Source organism: Phoca vitulina, unplaced genomic scaffold, assembly GCF_004348235.1.
Source record: "Phoca vitulina isolate PV1807 unplaced genomic scaffold, GSC_HSeal_1.0 scaffold5, whole genome shotgun sequence".
Lineage (NCBI taxonomy): Eukaryota > Metazoa > Chordata > Mammalia > Carnivora > Phocidae > Phoca > Phoca vitulina.
In genome coordinates, this window is record NW_022589708.1 from 11,965,432 (window position 1) to 11,987,533 (window position 22,102).

General features: G+C 41.4%; 1 long non-coding RNA gene across 3 annotated transcripts in view; it reads left to right on the top strand.

Moving 5' to 3' along the window:
- Window positions 1–20,901, top strand: part of LOC116631513 — a 49,362-nt gene extending 28,461 nt beyond the window's left edge. Inside the window, exons 3-6 of one of the 3 annotated variants that reach the window (XR_004299201.1) lie at window positions 5,407–5,576; window positions 8,966–9,085; window positions 11,532–11,650; window positions 18,020–20,901. This is a non-coding gene — a long non-coding RNA (uncharacterized LOC116631513). Of the gene's footprint in view, window positions 1–5,406; window positions 5,577–8,965; window positions 9,086–11,531; window positions 13,135–17,063; window positions 17,101–18,019 lie in introns of those variants that run through there. The other 2 variants (XR_004299202.1, XR_004299200.1) reach the window with 2 other exon arrangements.
- Window positions 20,902–22,102: the final 1,201 nt, after the last annotated feature.

Sequence of the window (22,102 nt, forward strand, 5' to 3'; positions counted from 1 at the left end):
TAATTCATTATATGTTAATAAAAAAATAAATAAAAAATAAAATAGGAAAAAAAAAAAAAGAAGAGTTATGGCTGGGACCCAAATGCAATTAGGAATAAAATAACTGTCTTTTGGCAGAGACCATGACTAACCTGATATTTTAAACTGTTTCCTACCTATTGTTAATGCTCAATAAATATTAAATATTAGAGAAAAAAAAGAACATTTCTGCTAGAAACTCTGGTGTGTCTTTCTCCGATTGCTTGTCACTTGCTACCTCCTGGATGAACCACTCTCCTTTTGTGTTTATTATTCCCTTGCTTTCCTACATTGTTTCACTACATATGTGTATATCTCTCACTACATATGTGTATCAGTTTTAGTTTTATGAACTTTACATATAGTAACTTAATGCACATATTTCTGTGCTTAGCTTTTTTTCTCACAACATTTTTTTAAAGATTTTATTTATTATTTGAAGGAGAGCATAAGAGGGGGAAGGATCAGAGGGAGAAGCAGACTCCCTGCTGAGCAGGAAGCCTGATGCAGGACTCGATCCTGGGACATCAGGGTCACAACCCGAGCCAAAGGCAGTCGCTTAACCAAATGAGCCACCCAGGCACCCTCTCAACATCATTTTTATGAGATTTATTCATGATGCTACTTGTAAGCATCGCTTGTTTACACTGCTATGCAGTGTTCCGATGCATACTGTATTAGTTATCTATTACTGTGTGACAAATTACTCCAAAATTTAGCATCTCGAAACAACAATAAACAGTTTCTATAAGTCAGGAATTTAGGAGAAGCTTAGCTGAGTTATTCTAGCTCAGGGTGTCCCATGAGGTAGCAGTCAAGATACTGGCTAAGTATGTAGTTATCTGCAGGCTTGATGTGGGCTGGAGAAGTCATTTCCAAGATGGCACACTCACAAGACTGAGTGTTGGTGCTGGTTATTGGAAAGAAGCCTCAGCTCCTTGTCATGTGGATATCTCCATAGGGTTGCTTGAGTATCCTTATAACATAGCAGCTGGCTTCCTCCAGAGGGAATGAACCAAGAAAGCAAGGCAGAAGTCACAATGACTTCGATCATTTCTGAAATATCCCATTGGTTATATAGGTCAGCTCTATTCAGTGTGGAAGGCAAGTACACTTGAATAGAAAGCACATGAATACCAGGAAGTGACATTGGAGGCCATCCTGGAAGCTGGCTACCGCAATGACTGAATTAATCTAATTTTAGAATTAATCTATTCTCTTGTTAATGGCACTAATGTTATTTCCATTTTATTTTATTTTATTTGTTTGCTATTATAAACACAATTATTATGATCATTCTTGTTCAGGATTCCTGGTGCACATGGGCAATAGTTTCTCTAGAGGAGATTGCTGCGCCATAGGGTATGTGCATCTTTAAATCTATTAGAAAATACCAAAATTGCTCCAAAATTGCCCCAAAGTAGTTTACCAATTTATACTCCCACCAGCAGTAAATAATATTTCCCATGCTCCATATACTTGTCAATACTTGGTATTGTCAGATTTTTTAATTTATGCCAGTCTGATTAAAATTTGCATTTTTCTAAATTACTAATGAGGTTGAACATCTTTTCATATGTTTATTGCTCATTTAGGCTTCCTCTAATGAGAAATGCCTATTTATGTCACCTGGTCATTTTTCTATTGGGTTATATGTCTCTCTCTTACTAATCTGTAGGAGTTTGTATATATATATATATATATATACACACACACACACACATATATATACATATTCTGAGTTACATATATATACACACACATATATATATACATATCCTGAATTATTAAGAAGCTTTTGGTGATTATATGTGCTGGAAATAACTCCTCCCAGTTTATGCTTTGTCTTTTTACTTTAAAAAAAGATTTTATTTATTTATTTGAGAGAAAGAGAGAGAGTGAACAGGAGAGAGAGGGAGAGAGAATCTGAAGCAGACTCTGCTGAGTGCAGAGCTGGCTGTGGGGCTCGATCCCACGACCACGAGATCATGACCTGAGCCAAAACCAAGAGTCAGACACTCAACTGATTGCACCACCCAGGCACCCCTGTCTTTTTACTTTTTAATACTGGTTTTCAATGAATAGAAATTTAAAATTTGTTCATGTTTTCCCTTCTGTGGTATGTGCTATTTATGTCTTTTTAAAAGACATTCTTCCATTGACTGAGGTCATAAAAATATTTGTCTATACTTTCTTCGAAAAGGTTTTCAGGTTTGCTCTTCACATGTAGATCTCTAATCCCAGTGGAACCTGTTTTTCTGTTAGGAATTTAATTATAATGTTTGTTTCTGTATAGATAACCACTCGCTCAAGTTTCTTTCTTAAAACTCTTTCTTCACTTGGCTTCTGGGACATCACACACTCCCTGTCTTCCTTCCCCCTGACTCATCGCTTCTTCTTGGTCTTCATTGCTGCCTCTTCTTCCTCTTTGCGGCCTCTAACTGATGGAGTGACCTGGGAGTGTCCTTCTTCTCTTGTCTATCTTGATTTCTCTCAACATTCTCTCTCTAGATAATCTCCTCCAAGTCCATGGCTATAAATAACATCTGGATGTTGAACACTCCTAAGTTCTTATCTTTACCCTCTTCATATCCCCACATGACTCACTCCTTGTCATCTCTCGGGGTTCCCATCAATGTCACCTCCTTAAAGACCATACGATGCAAAATACCAATACCTGTAACTCTCTACACACTTACCTTGCTTTATTTTATATTGAAACATCATCAGTCACCTCCTGACCTTGTATTAGAAATCTGTCCTATATTGTTTGTCCAACACTCAATTATATATGGCATAGACTTTGAATTGTTTGCTGATGCATCTAAATGACTAAGCACAGTGGCTGGTGTATCCTAGATGCACAATAAACATTTGTAGTAAAAGAAGCAATGATAACCATCATTTAATATAACACTTGACCGCCTATGGAGATCATTTATATGCATGTTTCTCCTAGCATCAATTTAATCTTCAGAGGCATGATTTTTTTAAAAGATTTTACTTATTTGAGAGAGAGCACACACACACACACACATGCTCGTGTGAGCATGAGTGGGAGAGGGAGAGGGAGAAGCAGGCTCCCTGCTGAGCAAGGAGCCCGACGCGGGGCTCGATCCCAGGACCCTGAGATCATGACCTGAGCCGAAGGCAGACACTTAACTGACTGAGCCACCCAGGTGCCCCCTCAGAGGCATGATTTTGCCTATATTTGTGAGTATCAGCAATAATACCTCTGCCTTTGGAGGTCTCTTAAAATGTTTTACCGAGAACACTTGTTATTCCCAGTTCTATGCAGTATGAGGTGTGTGACTGTCACTTGAGAAGACTGTCACTTAGATGACTTCAGGCCTTGACCTCTGTCATTCAGTTTTTCACATAAAAGGGATATAGTTGTGAGAAAGCAATTCAAATGAGTGCACCTTTGACAGTGTTTGAATGTTAAATCTCAAAAAAACCCAGGACTATTAGATTAGTGGTTCTCAATCACTTTTCAGCCAGAATACAAGCCCATGGGCTACTCTTTTATACAAACCTAAACATTTTTGCTGGAAGCAAAATACTACAGTATTGGAATAATCCTACAAAACATTTTTATTCACCACACTGCCAGAGTCACATTCCCCATTTACGCACAGGGTTATCTAACAGACATGGTCTTGCTTCAAAGCCCCTCCAGGAGACGTACAGACATTATCCAGACCTCTACCCACCTTACATTATTGCTAAGCCAGTGAATCTATGTAGCTGAACCATAAAAATACACATTTGGCAAGTTTGAGCAGCCAGAGAAATTTATTCACTTCCTATGTCTACTGAGGGTTTTTGAACCTAATACACCAGAATTTGGTCACTGCGTTCAAATTACTAGCACTCTGACTCGTTCCACAACACAGATAGAATGAATTTGCGCATATCTCTCCCTGAGGACACAAAAAGGGAACTTGAGGCTGATATTAAAATAGATTCCTCATTCTCTGAGAACTCAGTGGGCTGTTTATGTTATCGAAAGTTCTGGCACTGTGGGTCAGGCTCTACTGGGTGCTGACAGCTCACCATCTCAAAGGACACATTCAAGACAATGTGGGAAAGATCCCGGCCCTTTGCAGAGAGGCAGTGGGTCCCTTAGGCCTGTTGACAGAGCTGTTGAAGGCGGGTGGCAAACTGTAAAGCAGGGAGCCCTGAACAGTCAAAGCTTCTTATCAGCGACGCAGCTAACTGTCCTCACAGAAATCTGCAGAGGTGGCTGGACTTAGTGACACTGACTGATGGTGAAACAGAAACTGAATCAAGAGGAGTGCTTTGCCCCAGGGGGCTACAAAAGCACAACACTAATCTTAAATAAATCCAAAAACAGTAGCTGTGTCTAGTGCTCTAGATATTTAGGGTTTGAAGATTTTATTTATTTATTTGAGAGAGAGTGAGAGAGCGAGAAGCAGAGGGAGAAGCAGGCTCCCCGCTGAGCAGGGAGCCCAACTCGGGGCCAGATCCCGGGACTCCAGGATCATGACCTGAGCCAAAGGCAGCCGCTCAACCGACTGAGCCTCCCAGGCACCCTGTTCTTCAGGGTTTAGACACGAGAATCCAAAGTCCAAGGAACTTCATCAGAGTCTAAGAGGTATGATGTACATTAGTCAGGAGAGGCTCACTGCCATATCATGCAATAGCCAAATCTAACTGGCTTAACCAAAAAAGAGTCACAATCCAAGATGGCAGGTGTGGGGCAAGGAGCTCTGCTCCACATGGTCACTCAGGGACTCAGGCTTCACTTATCTGGTGGCCCTTCCGTCTTCTGGAGCCCTAGACTCCTCTGAAGATTCTCTGCATCCAACCAACAGACAAGGGGAGAGGGACTCTTGGAAAATCCAAGGAGAGATTAGGGACCACATTCTACTGGCCAAGACTAGTTACATGACCGCCTCTGTACAGCAGGGACTTGGGAGGTGCAGTCTAGCTGTGTGACTGGGAAGGAAAGGATAGCTTGATATTGGTGAGCATTAGCAGCCTCTGTTGCAAGCATTTGATGAATGAAAAGAATGAAACCAGTTTTGAAAACAAACTTGTTAGGGGCACCTGGGTGGCTCAGTCAGTTAAGTGTCTGACTCTTGATTTCAGCTCAGGTCATGATCTCAGGGTCGTGAGATGGAGCCCCAAGTCGGGCCCTGCACTCAGCACAGAGTCAGCTTCTCCCTCTCCCAATGCCTGCCGCTCCCACTGCTTGTGCTCTCTCTCTCTCTCAAAAAAAAATTAATAAAATCTTAAAAAAAAAAAGAAAATGTCTTCAATTGCTTAGATTCTACATAGTCAGAAAGCATAAATAATTCTCTGCAAGGTGTGAATGAATAAAGATAGATTAATTTTCCCAGAATTAATCTGTATTCTTTGCAGAGTGATGTCAGCTATGTGATGGAAAAGTCTTCTACTGTCTTCCCCAGAAGGAACACCAATTTTGACAGTTGCCCACGGATGAGAGTGCTTTTGGGGAGGTCCAGGAGTTTAGCGGAGAAGCTCCAGCACATCATTGAAGGAAAAAAATCAGGAGTGGACACATGAAGATGGTAAGAGGAACAGTTTTATTTTACCCACATTGCTCCTCTTCCAAAGTGGAACAGCTCAGTGTCAAGAGAGACCTTGTCAGCTGGCTGGCAACTTCTCCCGTAGGGGAAAGTGAAAGTATGTGAGTGAACGCTTGGCTTCCCCAGCTGTGTGGAGAGACCCACTTCTTTCTCAGTCCATCCAGAATACTGAGGTGAGCTGCATGACTGGGGGGAGGGGCTGGGAGAGCAGCAGCCTGGGCTCTTGGAGGGCAGCAGAGGGACATGGATCCTACTAAGCTACTAACTGCTTCTAGAAGTCCATCAGGAATCCCACCCAGGAGCCACTGGGGACACCTCGCCTGCAGATCCATACAGATACAGCAGTAAGGGCAAGATCTCTTAAAGTACTACCAGCCTGCAAAAAACACTGGACTTCAAGGCTGAAAACCAAGGGTTGGCTCTGTCCTAAGGCGAGCTAGTGCCCACGCCTGTGGAATGAGAGCTAACCATTTTCCTTTATTTCAACACAGCAGAAGCAGAATGCTTGTAGATCATTCATCCTACATGTTCTTTCATGTACATGCACCTTCAAGGGGTCCCTTTCCCTCAGAATCTGAGATGTTTATGCTCTGGCCCCAATCAGCTTTTCCAGGCTGACCTCCAAGAACTCTCCTGCCATGTTTTGTGTTCCAAATACACCTGATACTCTGTTCCTGCGCTCACTCCTCACCCTCTCCCTCTGTGCCCTCCCTCCTCCCTCCTCGGAGAATGAACCCTCTTTCATATTCACCGGTGGAAATCCCATCTATCCTTTAAGGTCCAGGAAAAAGGCCTTTTCCTCTGAAATTTCCCCTCATCTATCTGAATCTCCACAACACTTGGGGACCCTCTCTTCTGTCAAGTACTTCGTTACTTATGTTCATTGTTTCCTCTCTATCCCTAGAAGAAGTGATGTTTCTCTCAATGGTGTATGTATCTCCTTCAACTTTCTGTTCCCCCATACAGCCTAGTAAGATGACTTTCACCTAGGAAAAATACACGAAACATTTATTACATGTTTCATGGACCTAAAATGAAGCACATTAATGATACCAATATTTGTCAACAAAAAACAACTTTCAGTTACAACACTTAACTATGTGTTAGACTCTGTCTTAAGAACTTTTCATGTATTATATCATGTAATCGTCATGTAGATATTTCTATATAAATAATATTTATATTTATTTTCAGTTTGCTTGACTATTTTATAACTATTTTATATTTGGCTACTTTATGTATAACTTAATAACTCACTAACTTGTAATGTAGTAGTTCCAAAATTAAAATTAATTATTAGAGCAAATACAATATAAACTTTCCCATTTAGGTAGACTCATGTTTAGGAATTTCATATTTTTTTGGTTAAAAAAGGCTTTTTAAAAAAGATTTTATTTATTTATTTTGAGAGAGAGAGAGAGCAGACAAGCGGGGGGGAGGGAGAGAGAGAATCCCAAGCAGAATCCACGCTGAGTGCAGGGCCAATGCAGGGCCAATCCCACAACTCTGAGATCATGACTTGAGCTGAAATCAAGAGTCAGATGCTTAACCAAGTGAGCCACCCAGGCTTCCCTGATTAAAAAGGCTTTGATTTAAAGTACATTGGTAGTGGGACGCCTGGCTGGCTCAGTGGGTAGAGCACGCGACTCTTGATCTTGGGGTCAGAGTACGAGCCCCATGTTGGGTGTAGAGTGTACTTAAAAAAAAAAAAACAGTAAATTGGTAGTTAAAAGAATCAGTGTATATTAATCAAATGATAACACATAGGAAAGTGGTGACAATTAATAAAATAAAGAAATGAATTGTTTGTAGATTATGCCCATAACAACAAAAAAACCCAGTATTTTTTCTCATTAGATCATGATTATCCACTATTTTTTGAAGTGGCTTTTAAGGAGAAATTGTAGTGAATTCCTGCTCTGTGAGAAGAATTCTTTTCCTGCCCTATGATTCCCATTGCTAACCTAGGACACAGGCCAAACTTTTGACCTCTTGCTCTTGAAAGCATTCTCTTAATCACATTCTTAGTTATTCTGTCAGCAAGTCAAAATGGATTTATATTTAACATGCAATCCATGGTAGTACTCCTTGAAACTGTTGATTTTTATAGTCAGTCAGGCCTAATCACCAAGTTCACTGTCTGGTCATTGCCAAAGAGGTTGCTCACTCCTTCCTCCCCTTGCTCACTCATTATAGCTAGGTTTCTCTTTCTTTTATTGTGGTATAATATATTTAACATAAAACTTATCATTTTAACCATTTTTAGGTATACAATTCAGTGGCAGTAAGTACATTGGCGGATGGTTCTGCAATCATCATCATCATCCATCCCTACGACATTTTCATCAGCCCAAACTCTGTACCCATTAAACAATAACTCTGCATTTCTCCCTCCCACTGGGGAGCAACCTGGCAACCACCATTCAATTTTCTGTCTCTGTGAATTTGACTATTTTAGGTACCTCATGTAAGTAGAATCAAGCACTGAATATTTTTAAATCGTCTCCTTCCTTGAAACAAAAACAAAAACAAAAAACCCTCCCAAAAAACTAAAAAACTCATGTGTTATATAATAAGCATTTTTGATTAAACAAATGGGTTGAATTTATTGAAAAAACTAAATAAATCCCCTCCATCCTGGGGCTCCTGGGTGGCTCAGTTGGTTGAGCATCCAGCTCTTGGTTTCGGCTCAGGTCCTGATCTCATGGGTCATGGGATCAAGCCCCACATCGGGCTCCATGCTCAGCAGGAGTCTGCTTGGATATTCTCTGTCCCTCTGCCCCTTCTCCAGCGCACGCTCTCTCTCTAATAAATAAATAAAATCTTTTTTTTTTTAAATCCCCTCCATCCCTCAAAAAAAGATTGCAGATGAGGGATTATTTGACCTGTATGTGTACCAAAGCTTCATCAACATAGGCTAGCACCACTTAGAGTTTCTAGAAAAGTTTCACTCCCTGGTGAGTGATATCCCAAGAATTCTGGGATTTCTCCAGTCTCTAGGAAAGAAGATTATGCTTTTTGATTGTGAAAGTAAGAGGTTTTGGTTTTGTTTTTTCCCATCCCTATCAATTTAGGAGAATATTTGCTGAGGGGAACACATTTTTTTTTTCCCCACATCAAATCAAATGACTAAAGCTAACTGGTTAAAAATTTCAGTGTTTTTTTTTTTAGAGGTAGTCCAGTTTTACTAAAAATGAATGATTGGTTTTTAGTTGGCCTCAAAAATGTCATCAGAAAATGCACAGATATTTCCTTTATTTTATGTAACAATTGTTGGCATACGGGCTTCCTTTTAGTTTCTAAATGTAAATGTAGACAAAGGGAGCTATTTATTTTGGTTCAAACACCTGTTTTTTTTTTTTTCCCTTCAGTGTTGAAAGAGGAAGTCTACTATGTGGTTATCTCATGATACCTCATGAGCTTGGCCTGACATCTCAGCTGTCCTTTGACCCCTGCAGCCACCGCAACAGAAACCACCTGGCTTCCCTCAGGTGAGAACTGGCAGCCCCCTGCCGCAGCTCCTCCCAGCGCTTCTCCTTTTCTGCCCTGAAAATGTCTCCTTGGCACTCACGTATGTGCAACCTGGAAGTATGGGGGGGCGCCAGGGGTCATTTTCTATGTCAGTTTGGTGGGACACAGTAGTCCCTGATACTTGATCAAACATTATTCCGAAGGTTTCTGGTAAGGTGTTGTTTGATGCGATGAACATTTAAATCAGTGGACTTTGAGTAAAGCATCCAATCAGCTGAAGCTTTTAAGGGAAAAAGACGGACTCTCCTCCCCGCAAGAAGGAATTCTGCCCGCTGGTGGTCCTGTAGATTTATAGCACAACTCTTCCCGAGTCTCCAGCCTGCCAGCCTACCGCACCAGCTTTCAGATTTGCTAAGTCTCCACAATCACGTGAGCCAGCTCCTTAAAATAAATCTGTCTATCGTCCAGCTAGCTAGCTAGCTCCTGTTGTTTCTGTTTCCTGGAGAATCCTTAGAAAGGTGGGGAAGAGAAGTTAGTACCTCATGGGACATCCCTTGATCCAATGGGAAACAGGAGCCTTGGATAAACGTTTCCCCCTTATAAATGACTCTGAGGTGCTCAATATGGCTCCTTAGAAGGTCTCAGCGGGATCCAGTCTCAGTTGGTCACTAATGTGACCGATAAAACATCTTCCAATTGGTTCTGCCTTCTCCCTGATTTCACTCTTCTTAGCTGCTTGCTCTTGCCTGGGGATCACTTCCCAAGACAACCTACCCTCACACAAACCCTTGCAGAGATAATGTCAGCCGTGTCTCTCTGTGCTTCTTTGTGTCTCTGTCTCTCCCTCTTTGTCTCACACACGCACCAACACCCCTCTCCACTCCACTTTCCTCTGTGTTGGTTTTGCTCTTCAGTAGGTTAAGCTTACCTCAACTGGAGTCAAGACACCCACAATTTCAGGCTTGTGTCTTACTAACTTAGCAAGCCCAGAGAAGAAGAGCATGTTTCCCCCAGTAGTGCTAGCAAAACTCCTGGCCTGATGCTTCCTGATTCTGATTCCCCAGGCCTAGGTAGTGGCCCAGCTCTGAACCAATCATTGGCTTTGGTCAGGAGCCTGGTGGTGAGGTCAGCCCCACCCAACCCATGTACTTTGAGAGCAGGAAAGGTATGCCCATCCAAAGGGGGTCCATATAGGAAAGCAAATCCACAGACTGAGGAGACTTAATTCCTCTTCGACCTCATCTCTGCCTAAATTCATTCCCTCTTGGGGCGCCTGGGTGGCTCAGATGGTTAAGCATCTGCCTTCGGCTCAGGTCATGATCCCAGGGTCCTGGGATCGAGTCCCACATTGAGCTCCCTGCTCCTTGGGAGCCTGCTTCTCCCTCTGCCTCTCTCTCTCTGTCTCTCATGAATAAATAAATAAAATCTAAAAAAAATAAAAATAAAAAATAAATAAATTCATTCCCTCTTCCCCTCAAGACAGCCAGGAAGCAGTTTCTATTCCTTTCCTGATTACCTCCTGACTTAGCGCCAGGAGCCGGAGGACACTGGATGTGTGGGCAGACCTCCCACCTAAGTAGTAAGTGTAGGACTTCCTCAAAATGACTCCTTCCCCTTCATTGCCTTACAAGCATAGGACTTCAGAACGATGGTGCCCCACTCAGGTCTCCCTGCCTCGTGATCTACCTCACCTCTCTCTTCCTCTGACCCTTTCAGTTTCCCAACACCAACTGAGTGTCCTACAGTTCAATTCATTTCTGACACTAACTACCCAGCGTTAGCACAGACCCCACACATTAGGAAGGGCTTAGTCCTACAAGACTGCTCCCGCTTCAGACACCAGCTTGAGGTCTTGGGGGCCACTTGAACTTCTGTCCAACTCAGCTGCAAATTCAGGGGTTCTCACAATGCCCCCCTCATGTTTGATAATTCACTGGAACAACTCACAGAACCCAGGAAAGTACTAGACTTGTAATTATCATTTTGGTATAAAGGATTCAAATAAACAGCCAGATGAATGGGGTATATAGGGTGAAGTCTGGAGGGGTCCAGAGTACAGGAGCTTCTGTTCCTATAGGGTTGGGTTATGCCACCCAACAGGTACATAAATTGCTCACCATCCAGGAAGCTCTTCTAAACCTTCCTGTTCAGGGTTTTTTAAATCAAGGTTTCATTATACAGGCATGATTGATTACATCATTGGCTTAAACTCAATCACCAGCCCCTCTCCCCTCCCAGCCATTGAGGGTAGGGCTGAAAGTTCTAACCCTCTAATCCTATAATTGGGTTTTCCAGGCGGCTGCCCCCATCCGGAAGCTGTCTAGCTCCCACACCCACCCCAGTCACATCATTAGCATAGCAAAGGCACGCCTAGCTCTCAGGAAATTCCAAAAGTTTTTGACGCTCTGTGCCAGAAAACGGACAAAGACCAAATCTTATTTTTATTATACCACACTCTTCTTTCAGGACTGCCTGCCTAGTGACCCACCACTTGCCATCTGGAGGAAGATTCTGGCTGCAGAGCGATGGAGATGGTGGGCTCCAGACTCGTGTATTGGGAACTCCATCTTCGACCAATGATCAATGTAATTGATTTCCTTTTTTAAAGTGAATAAGCAGACACACTCATCAAAGTAAGCATTAGTCTTAGAAGCAGAAAAATGTTCACCTTTAGCCCAAAAGGCTGACCTATAACCTGCATAGTTTTTGATAAGGATTAAGTAAGTGCTGGTTGCTACATTCTTAAAGGATCTCATGACGTCCTGCATGTCTCATCCATAGTTAATGTCAAACTGAACAATAAGTTCCAGAGAAATCTTGTGGAAGTGGTTTTATGAGTAGAAATTTGAAGAAACATTTATGATCTAATACTCCATGCCTGTTCCCTTGCCCTTGAGCACTAAGCAGAAGACCACCAGCTTCACACAGCGGAAGTGCGGCTCTTCCCGCCCCTGGGTCCTGTCCCCGTGCTACTTAAACTTACTAAATTGCACCGTGAAATGTCTCAAGAATTCTTGACTGTCGCACTCAACGATCCCACAACATTACTAACTTTATTAGGTTCATAAAAGAGAAGTATATTCTCATCAATGTGACTTTGAGCTTGGTTACCCCTTTGTGCTAGATATGGAGAGTCAGATCCTCCTTCCACCACTTCAAGGAATTTTAGATTGAAGAGCTTCAAAGTTTAGGGTAAGATTCCCAGATGTGGGAAGCAGAGTCAGCAAGCAGCTGACTCTGTTCTATTACAGTCTGTCTCCAATGCAGAGGGTCACCTCACCTCACTTGGGGTCATGCCCTTCCTGGGCAGCTTACAGCCAGTGATGAGTAATGAAGGCCCAGTCATTTCAACTCAATGCAAGACAACTCTAATGGGCAGCATTCACTCCAGAGCCACCTGTCTGGTTGGCCAACGCCAAGGTTTTGATGGGTCTACACTGCATTTCAACTTCCTCCTTCCTTCCTGCCTGACCCGATTTTTTCTCCTCTAAACAGGTGTCATAAATATCTTGTCCCCCGAACTCCATCTCATATCTTCTTCTAGAGTACCGACCCTGTGACACCTTTGTAAAACCCTAAACCTGGTGTATTTGTGCATCCTTCCCAACACTGGTTTCAACAGTAAGTGAAATACCTAGGATGGCCCTATCCTCACTATCTGGTATTGGTGATCTCAGCTCCAGTCAGAGTCCTTTTGACCCCCAATTTTCTCCTTGGTTAGGATTAAACCACTCAAGATTATTGCCATTCTCTTTAACAAGGATAATCTTAAGTGGTTTTTCTTCCTTTGAATGGCTCTCCTTCCTTTTCCTACTCAATGTGGAGTTGCTTGTGAGGAAATTGGATTCTTTTTGTTTGTTTGTTTTTAAATAATTGATCAATTTAAAGGATTATAGTCTCCTCACAAACAAAAGTTTTGGGGGGACTGTCTTCCTCAGAGACCTTCACTTCCTTGGTTTCCCCTCTCACCTAAACACAGAAGCTCTTCATCTAAAACTCTTGCCCTGGGGCACCTGGGAGGCTTAGTTGGTTGAGCATCTGACTCTTGATTTTGGCTCAGGTCATGATCTCAGGGTTGTGAGATCGAGCCCTGTGTTGACTCTGGGCTCAGCAGGGAGTCGGCTTGAAATTCTCTCTCTCCTTCTGCCCTTCCCCGATCTCATAAATAAATAAATAAATCGATAAATAAATAAATCTCTTACCCTAAACTTTGAGGCTCTTCAATCTAAAACTCTTGCCCTAATCTTTCTCTTGATAGGCAGTTAGCCTATTAATCAAGGTCCGTCTCCAACGTCATCACCTGTTGTACATGCACATAAATTCTGTGTTCCAGCCAAGTCCATCTATTTAATCTTTGAGCATTAGGCGCATTTCTAAAACCTATATCCATGCTCTCCTCCTCAGGCTGCTTCTCTGCCTGGGTGTACTCCCCTGTCTTTTCATTCCCACTTCTAGTCCCCCCTCCTCCATGAAGACTCCCAGCTTTCACTTATTTCTTTGGGCCCTGAACCCCATATTTAGGAGTCATGTGCTACCTTGAACTCTCTCTTACTCTTTTATGTAAATGTCCTTTCTCCCCATCTCGACTGCATACGTACTCCTGTCTTCTGGAGAATCTTACGCTCTCCATGAGTTTGCCACTTTCTCCGACCCCCTATATCACCCGCATGGCAGATGTGTCCGTCATTATTGCTGCGTAGTGAGCCATCCACTGTCCTGTGGTTTGAGTGAGCTCAGCTGAAAGTTCTCACGTAAGGGCTTTCATGCAGTTGCAATCAGATAATGAGCTGAGGTCTCAGCCATCTGTGGTCCCCATTCCCCATCTCCCCTGAATTGCAACCTTCAGGGGATCCCTTGCTTGGTCTGCCTGAAGTAGGGCTTGCTGCTCCTGTTCATCACTGTGTAGTCACATGGCTACTCTTATACTTGGTCTCACTTCAAATACCAGCATATTTGATCAGCATATCAGGAAGTAAAATAGGCTTCATGAGAACAACCAGGGACCAGGCAGAGTTGGTAATTTACCTTCATCATTGAACCCAGCTCTTAGTTGGCAGCTGCTGTTCCTCATGTCCAATAATGCTGTGCACTAATTTTACTGTCAAAGGGATACATGAAAAAGACAGATTAAAAAGCTCTCAGAGATTCCCTTGAGATTGGCTTAAATTCCGAGAGGAGGTCATTCTATATAACATTGTTTTCTTCCTCTCAATAACATTTTCTTCCCATTGTATGCCAACACCCATCATGTGGCATAGAGGTGTTAATCATCTGTGTGGAATTATGTTTTCAAAGTCTCTGAAAAAAACCAGCCTTCTCCCCTGCCCCCACCAACTGAGCTCACAGACCATGGCCCTCTGGACATGTACAAACCAGTCTGATTTTTTTTTTGCTATTGGGTTACCAGCCAAGTTGCTAAACTGACTTGACTTGTTGGTTAAATACCTGTGGATTCAGGGAAAACTAGTCAATCTCATTTAAATCAATCCTAGACACTGAGATGTTTCTCCAGGGATTGCATAGTGTGTGCTGAAGTCCCCAGCAGAGAGGACAAGCAGTCGCTGGTTGAGGCGATGACATTGCAAGTGTTATGTTCGCGCTCTTGGTCTCTAAGTCACTACCTGTGAAAATATGCGGAGTCGTAATGACTGTTTCAGACATGCCAAGTATAGAGTTTGACTCAGCATTTCACTTTGATGGGAAGAACCTCAAAAGACAATGAACGGACAAGACCTGAATGTGTATCATGTTATGAAACCAGGCATGTGGAAGCATGTTTCCAAAACAGGTTAGAGACTTGCTCCCCCTAAAATTTTGTCCATCTCAGTATGTGGCATCACTGTCCATCTAGTTATTCAGGCCAAAGCCTCAGAGTCAACATCTCTTTCCCTCACCATACCCACCCCACTCCACCCTCCCTGCCATGTTTGCTATATCAGCCAAGCTCTAGCTTCACAATCCCTACATTCTCAAACCTACCACTCATCACCACATCCACCAACATCACTCCAGCCCAAGCCAGCTGGCCCTCCTACTTGGACAACTGCAATAGTCTTCTACCTTATTCATAGATTCAACCAAAAAATATTTTTTTAATTTCCGCAAGACAAAAAAATACCATAATAAAATCAACGACAAATGACTAAACAGGAAAAATCCCTCTCCCCCTCCACAAAACCAAGTTTAGATTCCTTAATATATAAAGAGTTAATAGAGTTTATTATTATTATTATTATTTTTAAAGATTTTATTTATTTATTCATGCGAGAGAGAGAGGCAGAGGGAGAAGCAGGCTCCCAAGGAGCAGGGAGCCTGATATGGGACTCGATCCCAGGACCCTGAGATCATGACCTGAGCCGAAGGCAGACGCTTAACCATCTGAGCCACCCAGGTGCCCCTATTATTATTATTTTAAAATACAGTTCATTATTTAAAAGTAAATATTTAAATAGAAAAATGGGCAAATTATTTGAGCACTTTGTAATAAAGGAAATATAAATAATTCATAAATAAATGATAAGATGCTCAGTCACACCCTAACAAGAAAAATGAAATGCGAAGTTTAATGAGATCCTGTTGACACTTATAAGATTGGAAAAATTCACAAAATTTAATAATGCCCTGAGGCTGATGGAGGAACTGATGGTGGTGGGAGGGTAAATTGGTCCATTCTCTTTGGAGGACAATTTAAAAAGTGATAGCAGATTGTCACATGCATTTACTTTTTTTTGACCTGGCAATGCTACATCTAGAATTTTATTTTACAGATATATTTGCACAATATAAATGCAAATACATATTGAAGGAACAAAAAAACCCAGCCAAATGCCCCCTGGTAGGGAACTAGTTAAATAAGTTGTGGTATATCCATGGAGTGGAATACTATGCAACTGTGAAAAAGAATAAAACAAAATGACTTGGTATTGATAAGAGAAAATTTCCTAGAAGTATTATTAAATTGTAAAGATGCAGAAGAGCATACATAATATGCTATCATGTCTTAAAATATGGGTGTGGAAATATACATATATTTCTTGCATATGTATAGACTGTTTCTGGAAGGATATACAAGACAGTGGTAACAGTGGTTGCCTCTGGAAATATGATCAGAGAATTAGGGGTAAGGAAGAGGAGACTTGCTTTTTACTATATTTCCTTTATGACATTCGAATTTATACTACATTAGAGGATTACCTATTTTTCAAAAAACCATAATATATCATTTAAAATTTTTTTCCCATAAAAGTTTAAATGATAATTTTATTTTGGTAATATAAAGTTAAATTCTGAAAGATAAAGAGAAAAAAAAGTTTTATCTTGTCATTTTAAAGGAAAGCATTAGCAATGTTTTCTGGAAAAGTGTGAGATTTTACTTAAAGAAATAATAAGAAATTTCACTTCTATTATGTCTTTCTGTTTTCAGAATTACTACATATAAACTAATACTTAAGACAAAATAATAGCTAAATTAATAGTGTTTACTGTGAGCAATACTGTGTGAAATGCTTCAAAATTATAGTACTGTTTTCATCTCCCTGTTATAGATAAGGAATGAAAGCTCAGAGAGATTAATTAACTTCCCTAAGGTCACAGAGCTAGGAAGTTACAGAGCTGATGGAAACCTACGCAGCCTGATACCAGAGCCCACATTCTTAACCACTGTACAGTTTATTTATTGTGTTATTAATGACTCATTTGTTTCACACAAAACAACACTTAAGGGTACATAATTTCCAATTCAAAACAAATACTTATCAGAAAAAAGCATCTAACTTGACCATAGGAAATAAAAACACAAGTGTTGTAAATTCTTAAGTCCCATAAATAAAGCCATGATACTGTTTCTGATTTTATGGTCAGTGATTCAGAAAAATAAAAATATCGTATTTTAAGACACTTGAATAACAATTGGGAAATATGACAGCTGAGTTATACATATAGTACACATGATTTTTTGTTTATATTCTTATTTTTTAAGATTTTATTTATTTATTTAAGACAGAGAAATCGAGAGACAGAGCACGAGCAGAGGCGGAGGGGCAGAGGGAGAGGGAGAAGCAGACTCCCAGATGAGCAGGGATCCCAGGACCCTGGGATCATGACCTGAGCTGAAGGCAGACATTTAACCCACTGAGCCACCCAGGTGCCCCTGTGTTTATATTCTTGACGTTCATGAAATCTTTTGTTTTTATTTTAATTTGAGTTAATATTAGTTTATATCAATGTAATATTTGTTTCAGGTTTACAATATAGTGATTCAACAATTCTATGCATCACCTGGTGCCCATCACAAGTTCACTCCTTCATCCCCATCATCTGTTTCACCCATCCCCCACACCCCTGCCCTCTGGTAACCATCAGTTTGTTCTCTACAGTTAAGAGTCAGTTTCTTGGTTTGTTTCTCTTTGTCTCTTCTTCCCCCTTTGCTCATTTGTTTTGTTTCTCATGAAATCTTAAAGTAACAAAGAAAATGCTTTAGGTCAGTGTTAAGGATTGAATTGTGCTCCCCCCACCCCCCATGCAAGATATGTTGAAGTCCTAACTTCCTATTATAGGTTGATTTGTGTTCCCTCAAAATTCTTATATTGAAGTCCTAATTCCTATTACCTCAGAATGTGACAGTATATAGAGAAAGGGTCTTTACAGAGATAATCAAATTAGGGTGGGCCCTAATCCAATATGACTAGTATCCTTTAAAAAAGAGGAAATAGGACCCAGACACAGACATGCACAGAGGGGAGATGGTATGAAAAGACACAGGGAGAAGACAGCCATCTACAAGCCCAAGACAGAGGCCTGAAACTAATTCTTCCTTCAGGGCCCTAAACAAACACTAGCCTCCCCGACCCATGAATGTGACCAAATTTGGAAACAGGGCCTTTGTGGATACAGTCAAGTAAAAATGAGGCCATACTAATTAGGGTCCCAATCCAACATGAGTGGTGTCCTTATAGGAACAAGAGATGACACAGACACAGGAGAACCCCATGTGAAGACAGAGGTGGAGACTGGAGTGATGTGTTTACGAACCAAAGACTGCCGAGGATTGCTAGCAACCCCAGAAGCAAAGAGAGAGGTGTGGAACAGATTCTCTCCTAGACCCTTCTGAGGGAGCCTCACCCTGCCTGGCTCCTTGGACTGCAGACTTCTGGCCTGCAGAACTGTGAAAGAACTCACTTCTGTTGTAGGAAGCCCCCCAGTGCTTGTTGTAGTCGTGCATGTTGTAGCAGCCCTAGGAAACAAACACAGTTGGGTTTCCTCAAATCAGGTTGATGTGGGAGTGACTTGTTAAGGAAGTGCTCCTATGAGACCATTAACGGAGGGTGAGGGGAGCAGACCCGGAAGAGGACGCAGAGTGCTTGGCTCAGTTCCACAGGCAGTGATGTCACCTGGCCCCTGGGGGACTCCGGATTGTAAACGATGGCTGGGGGTGAGCTCACCCTAGACAAGGGGGCTAGAGTTCCTGCACCAGCACCCTACCAGTCACAGGTTACAGACCACACCCAGGGACTTCACCTGCAGGCAAGTGGGATCCAGGAACTACAAGGGAGTTCTCCATAAAAGCACAGCACATGTTGCTTGTTGAAATCAAAAGCACCCCCAAAGAGGGGAAGAAAAAAATGGTAAACAGGAATTCCAAGGGATCCAGGAAGAGCAACAGCATCATCCAACCTGTCGAATTATCTGCCCGTGATATCTGGAGTCCAGAAAGCCAGATGCTGATGTCCAGTCCTGCTATCCACTTGGGTAACTTTGGGGCATACATTTGCATCTTGGATCTTAGCTGACTTTTCTGTTAAAAGGAGATAATGTTAATGCTTTTACAATTTTTTTTTTTCATAAAATGTTTGCTCTTTGGGGTTGATATTCAGATGGTATAACTATGTATTGGTTGCTAAAACATAAATGGTTCTGTATTGGGGGATAAATAGCCACTCCCCTTACTACTTTGGTCCCCTCCCTGGAACCCCTTGCATTTCCCTACAACCCAGCAATGAAAATGCTGGGCACAGCTGGGCATCTCCCTAACATTAGGGCCAGTGTTCTTTCTAATTAGTTAGCTGTTAAAGATTTTGACTATCATCCCCAGATCAAGCATGTGCTGTGTGTCTAATCCAGTGATCACAACTGTGAGGGACAGAAAAGAATTAGACCATCTCTGCCTTCAAAAAGTTTAAACTTGGGGTGCCTGGCTGGCTCAGTTGGAAGAGCATGCGACTGTTGATCTTAAGAGATTACTTAAAAATAAAATCTTAAAAAAAAAAAAAAAGGTTACACTTTAATTGAGGTGGGCACAAACACAGTTTAAATAATTAGGAATAATTATGCGCTAAACTCTGTGTCTTAGTCCACGTGGGCTGCTGTAACAAAAATACAATTGACTGGGTGGCTTAAACAATTATTTCTCATAACTCTAGAGACTGGAAAGTTCAAGGTCAAGACCTCAGCAGATCCAGAGACTGGTGAGAACCCTCTTCCAGGTTAATAGAAGGCTGTTTTCTCACTGTGTCCCCACACGGCAGAAAGGGTGGGGTTGCCCTGGGTGAGTGGGTGGGGGTCCTTTTATAGGGGCACTAATCCTAATCCTGAGGGCTGAGCCTTCACCTCCCTAAGGTCCTACGTCTTAATGCCATCACATTGGGCATCTGAACATCAACATGTGAATTTTGGAGAGGCACATTCAGTCCATAGTATTCTGCAATTCTAACACTAAAAAGTGAACATTTTCTGGAAGAGAAAATTGTCAAAACATAATGCAAGGGCACGGTATTAATCTCCAACTTTCCTGACTGGTTGAGTCCAGCCATGACCCTCAGATTTCAGTAAGGCTCCAGGATATTCAAATTAAAAATTCATCAGTCAGTGGTTTTGTTAATGCAGCTTCCATCACTATATTACATTTTTCACAAATTAATGAGCTCTTTTCACATTGTGTATACTGATACAACTAAACTGAATACACAAGGAACCTGTAAAGTTCTCTAACCAATATTTTCTGTAATAGGATCTGTGGCATGTTACTTTCTAGCAAAAAGAAGCTTTCTCAGGGGAAAAACAAAATAGCCAGTGCAAAGACACCTATGATTTCTTTCAGTGTATTCCAGGCCACATGGGTGCAAAAGGGAAAAGGAGATGAAAGAAGATCCACCATCTTCCCAGTGCAAGGCTTTGAAATGCAAATTCATGTCCACTAGACCACAGACCAAGAAGATGAGTGTTTGATGACACCACATTGATTGACCATTTGGGTTGTGTTTGGTCCAAGTCCTCACCTCAGTTTCTGTTTTCTGAGATACAAAATATGACCCAAACCTACCCATGAATTTTGCCTAACTGGTAGTGTTCTCAAGGCCTAGTGAGAACCAAAGATGGCAATTAGAGCCAGAGAGTGATGAGTTAGAATCCAGGACCCTTCGGGAGAAGCAACAGGCATTGGGGAAAACTTCTGTTCTTCTTCCTGGTATTTTGGATAGGGTTTGGAAAATAATTTGAGAAAACTATGAGCCTCTTCACATAATTTCATGTTTACATCTAATTGTTTTCATCATAAATTTGACATTTCTAGAGTATTAAAAATACGGAATATTAAAATCTTAAAATAGTCTTAAACCATCACATCACTCATTTGAATAAACCCAATGGAATCTAAATGCCATAGCAATCTAATAATCACATCATTCATTTAAAAACACAGATCATCTTTACAGTTGGACAGTTCTCGTTCCTTGTTTCCCTTCAAACTTCTGTTTCTTTTCTACCTCTTCCTTAGTAGTTTATCTTAATGTAATTTTTTAAAAAAAGATTTTATTTCCTTATTTATTTTAGAGAGAGAGAGCACGAGCATGAGTGGGGGGGGCGGGGAGAGAAGCAGGGCGGGGCAGAAGGAGAGGAAGAGAGAATCTGAAGCAGACTCTGCACTGAGTGTGGAGCCTGATGCGGGGCTCGATCCCAGGACCCGGGCAGATCACAACCTGAGTGGAAACCAAGAGTCAGATGCTTAACCGATTGAGCCACCCAGGTGCCCCTTAATGTAATTTTTTACGCTTGGAAGTTTTTCTATTGCTCACCCTTTCATGATGCTTTGCAATAAAAATATATAAATTTATTTATTTATGTATTTATTTTATTTATTTTTGAGAGAGAGAGAGAGAGATTGAACTGCACAGGGGTGGGGAGGGGAGGGCAGGGGCAGAGGGAGAGGGAGAGAGAATCTTAAGCAGGTTTCACACTCAGCTCCGAACCCGCTTTGGCGCTCAGTCTCACAACCCTAAGATCATGACCTGAGCTGAAATTAAGAGTCAGATGCTTAACCAACTGGGTCATCCAGGCGCCCCCATATATAAATTTAACTTTCTGTCACCATAAAATTGAAAGTGATAAAAATTTCTTTTGTATTGGGTTGATATTATAATTATAATTACTCTTAGTCCACAATTGATTAATAGAACAAAAACATATTACAGACTTTGATAAATGATAATTACAGTTTTATTGAAAATGTTGCCAAAAACCAGAAACAGCCTAGATGACCATTTATAGAAGAATGGATAAACCAACTGTAGTGTATTTATACAGTGAAATCTTGCTTAGGAATAGAAAGGGACAAACTACTTATACATGAAACAACACAGATGCCTCTTGAAAGCCTTATTCTAAGAGAATCTAGACACAGAAGAGCACATGTTATATGATTCCCATTTATATGAAGTTCTAAAACAGGCGGAACTAATCTACGATCGAGGAGCATCAGAACAGTGGTTGCCTCTGGGGCAGATGTGGGGCAGGGATGGGCAAGGAAATGATGTGAGGGAATTTCTGGGTGATTGTAATGCTCTGTATCTTGACAGGATTTGAGTGACACATGTGTATATGTTTGTCGAAACCCACAGAATTGTTCCCTTAAGATCTGAGCATCTCATTGTATGTTTATTTCCTCAAAAAAAAAAAAGGAAACGACTGGCAACAAATGTTGAATTCTAACCAATGACATGTATGCCGAAATATTTCAGGTGAGAATTTACTGATGCCTGCAATTT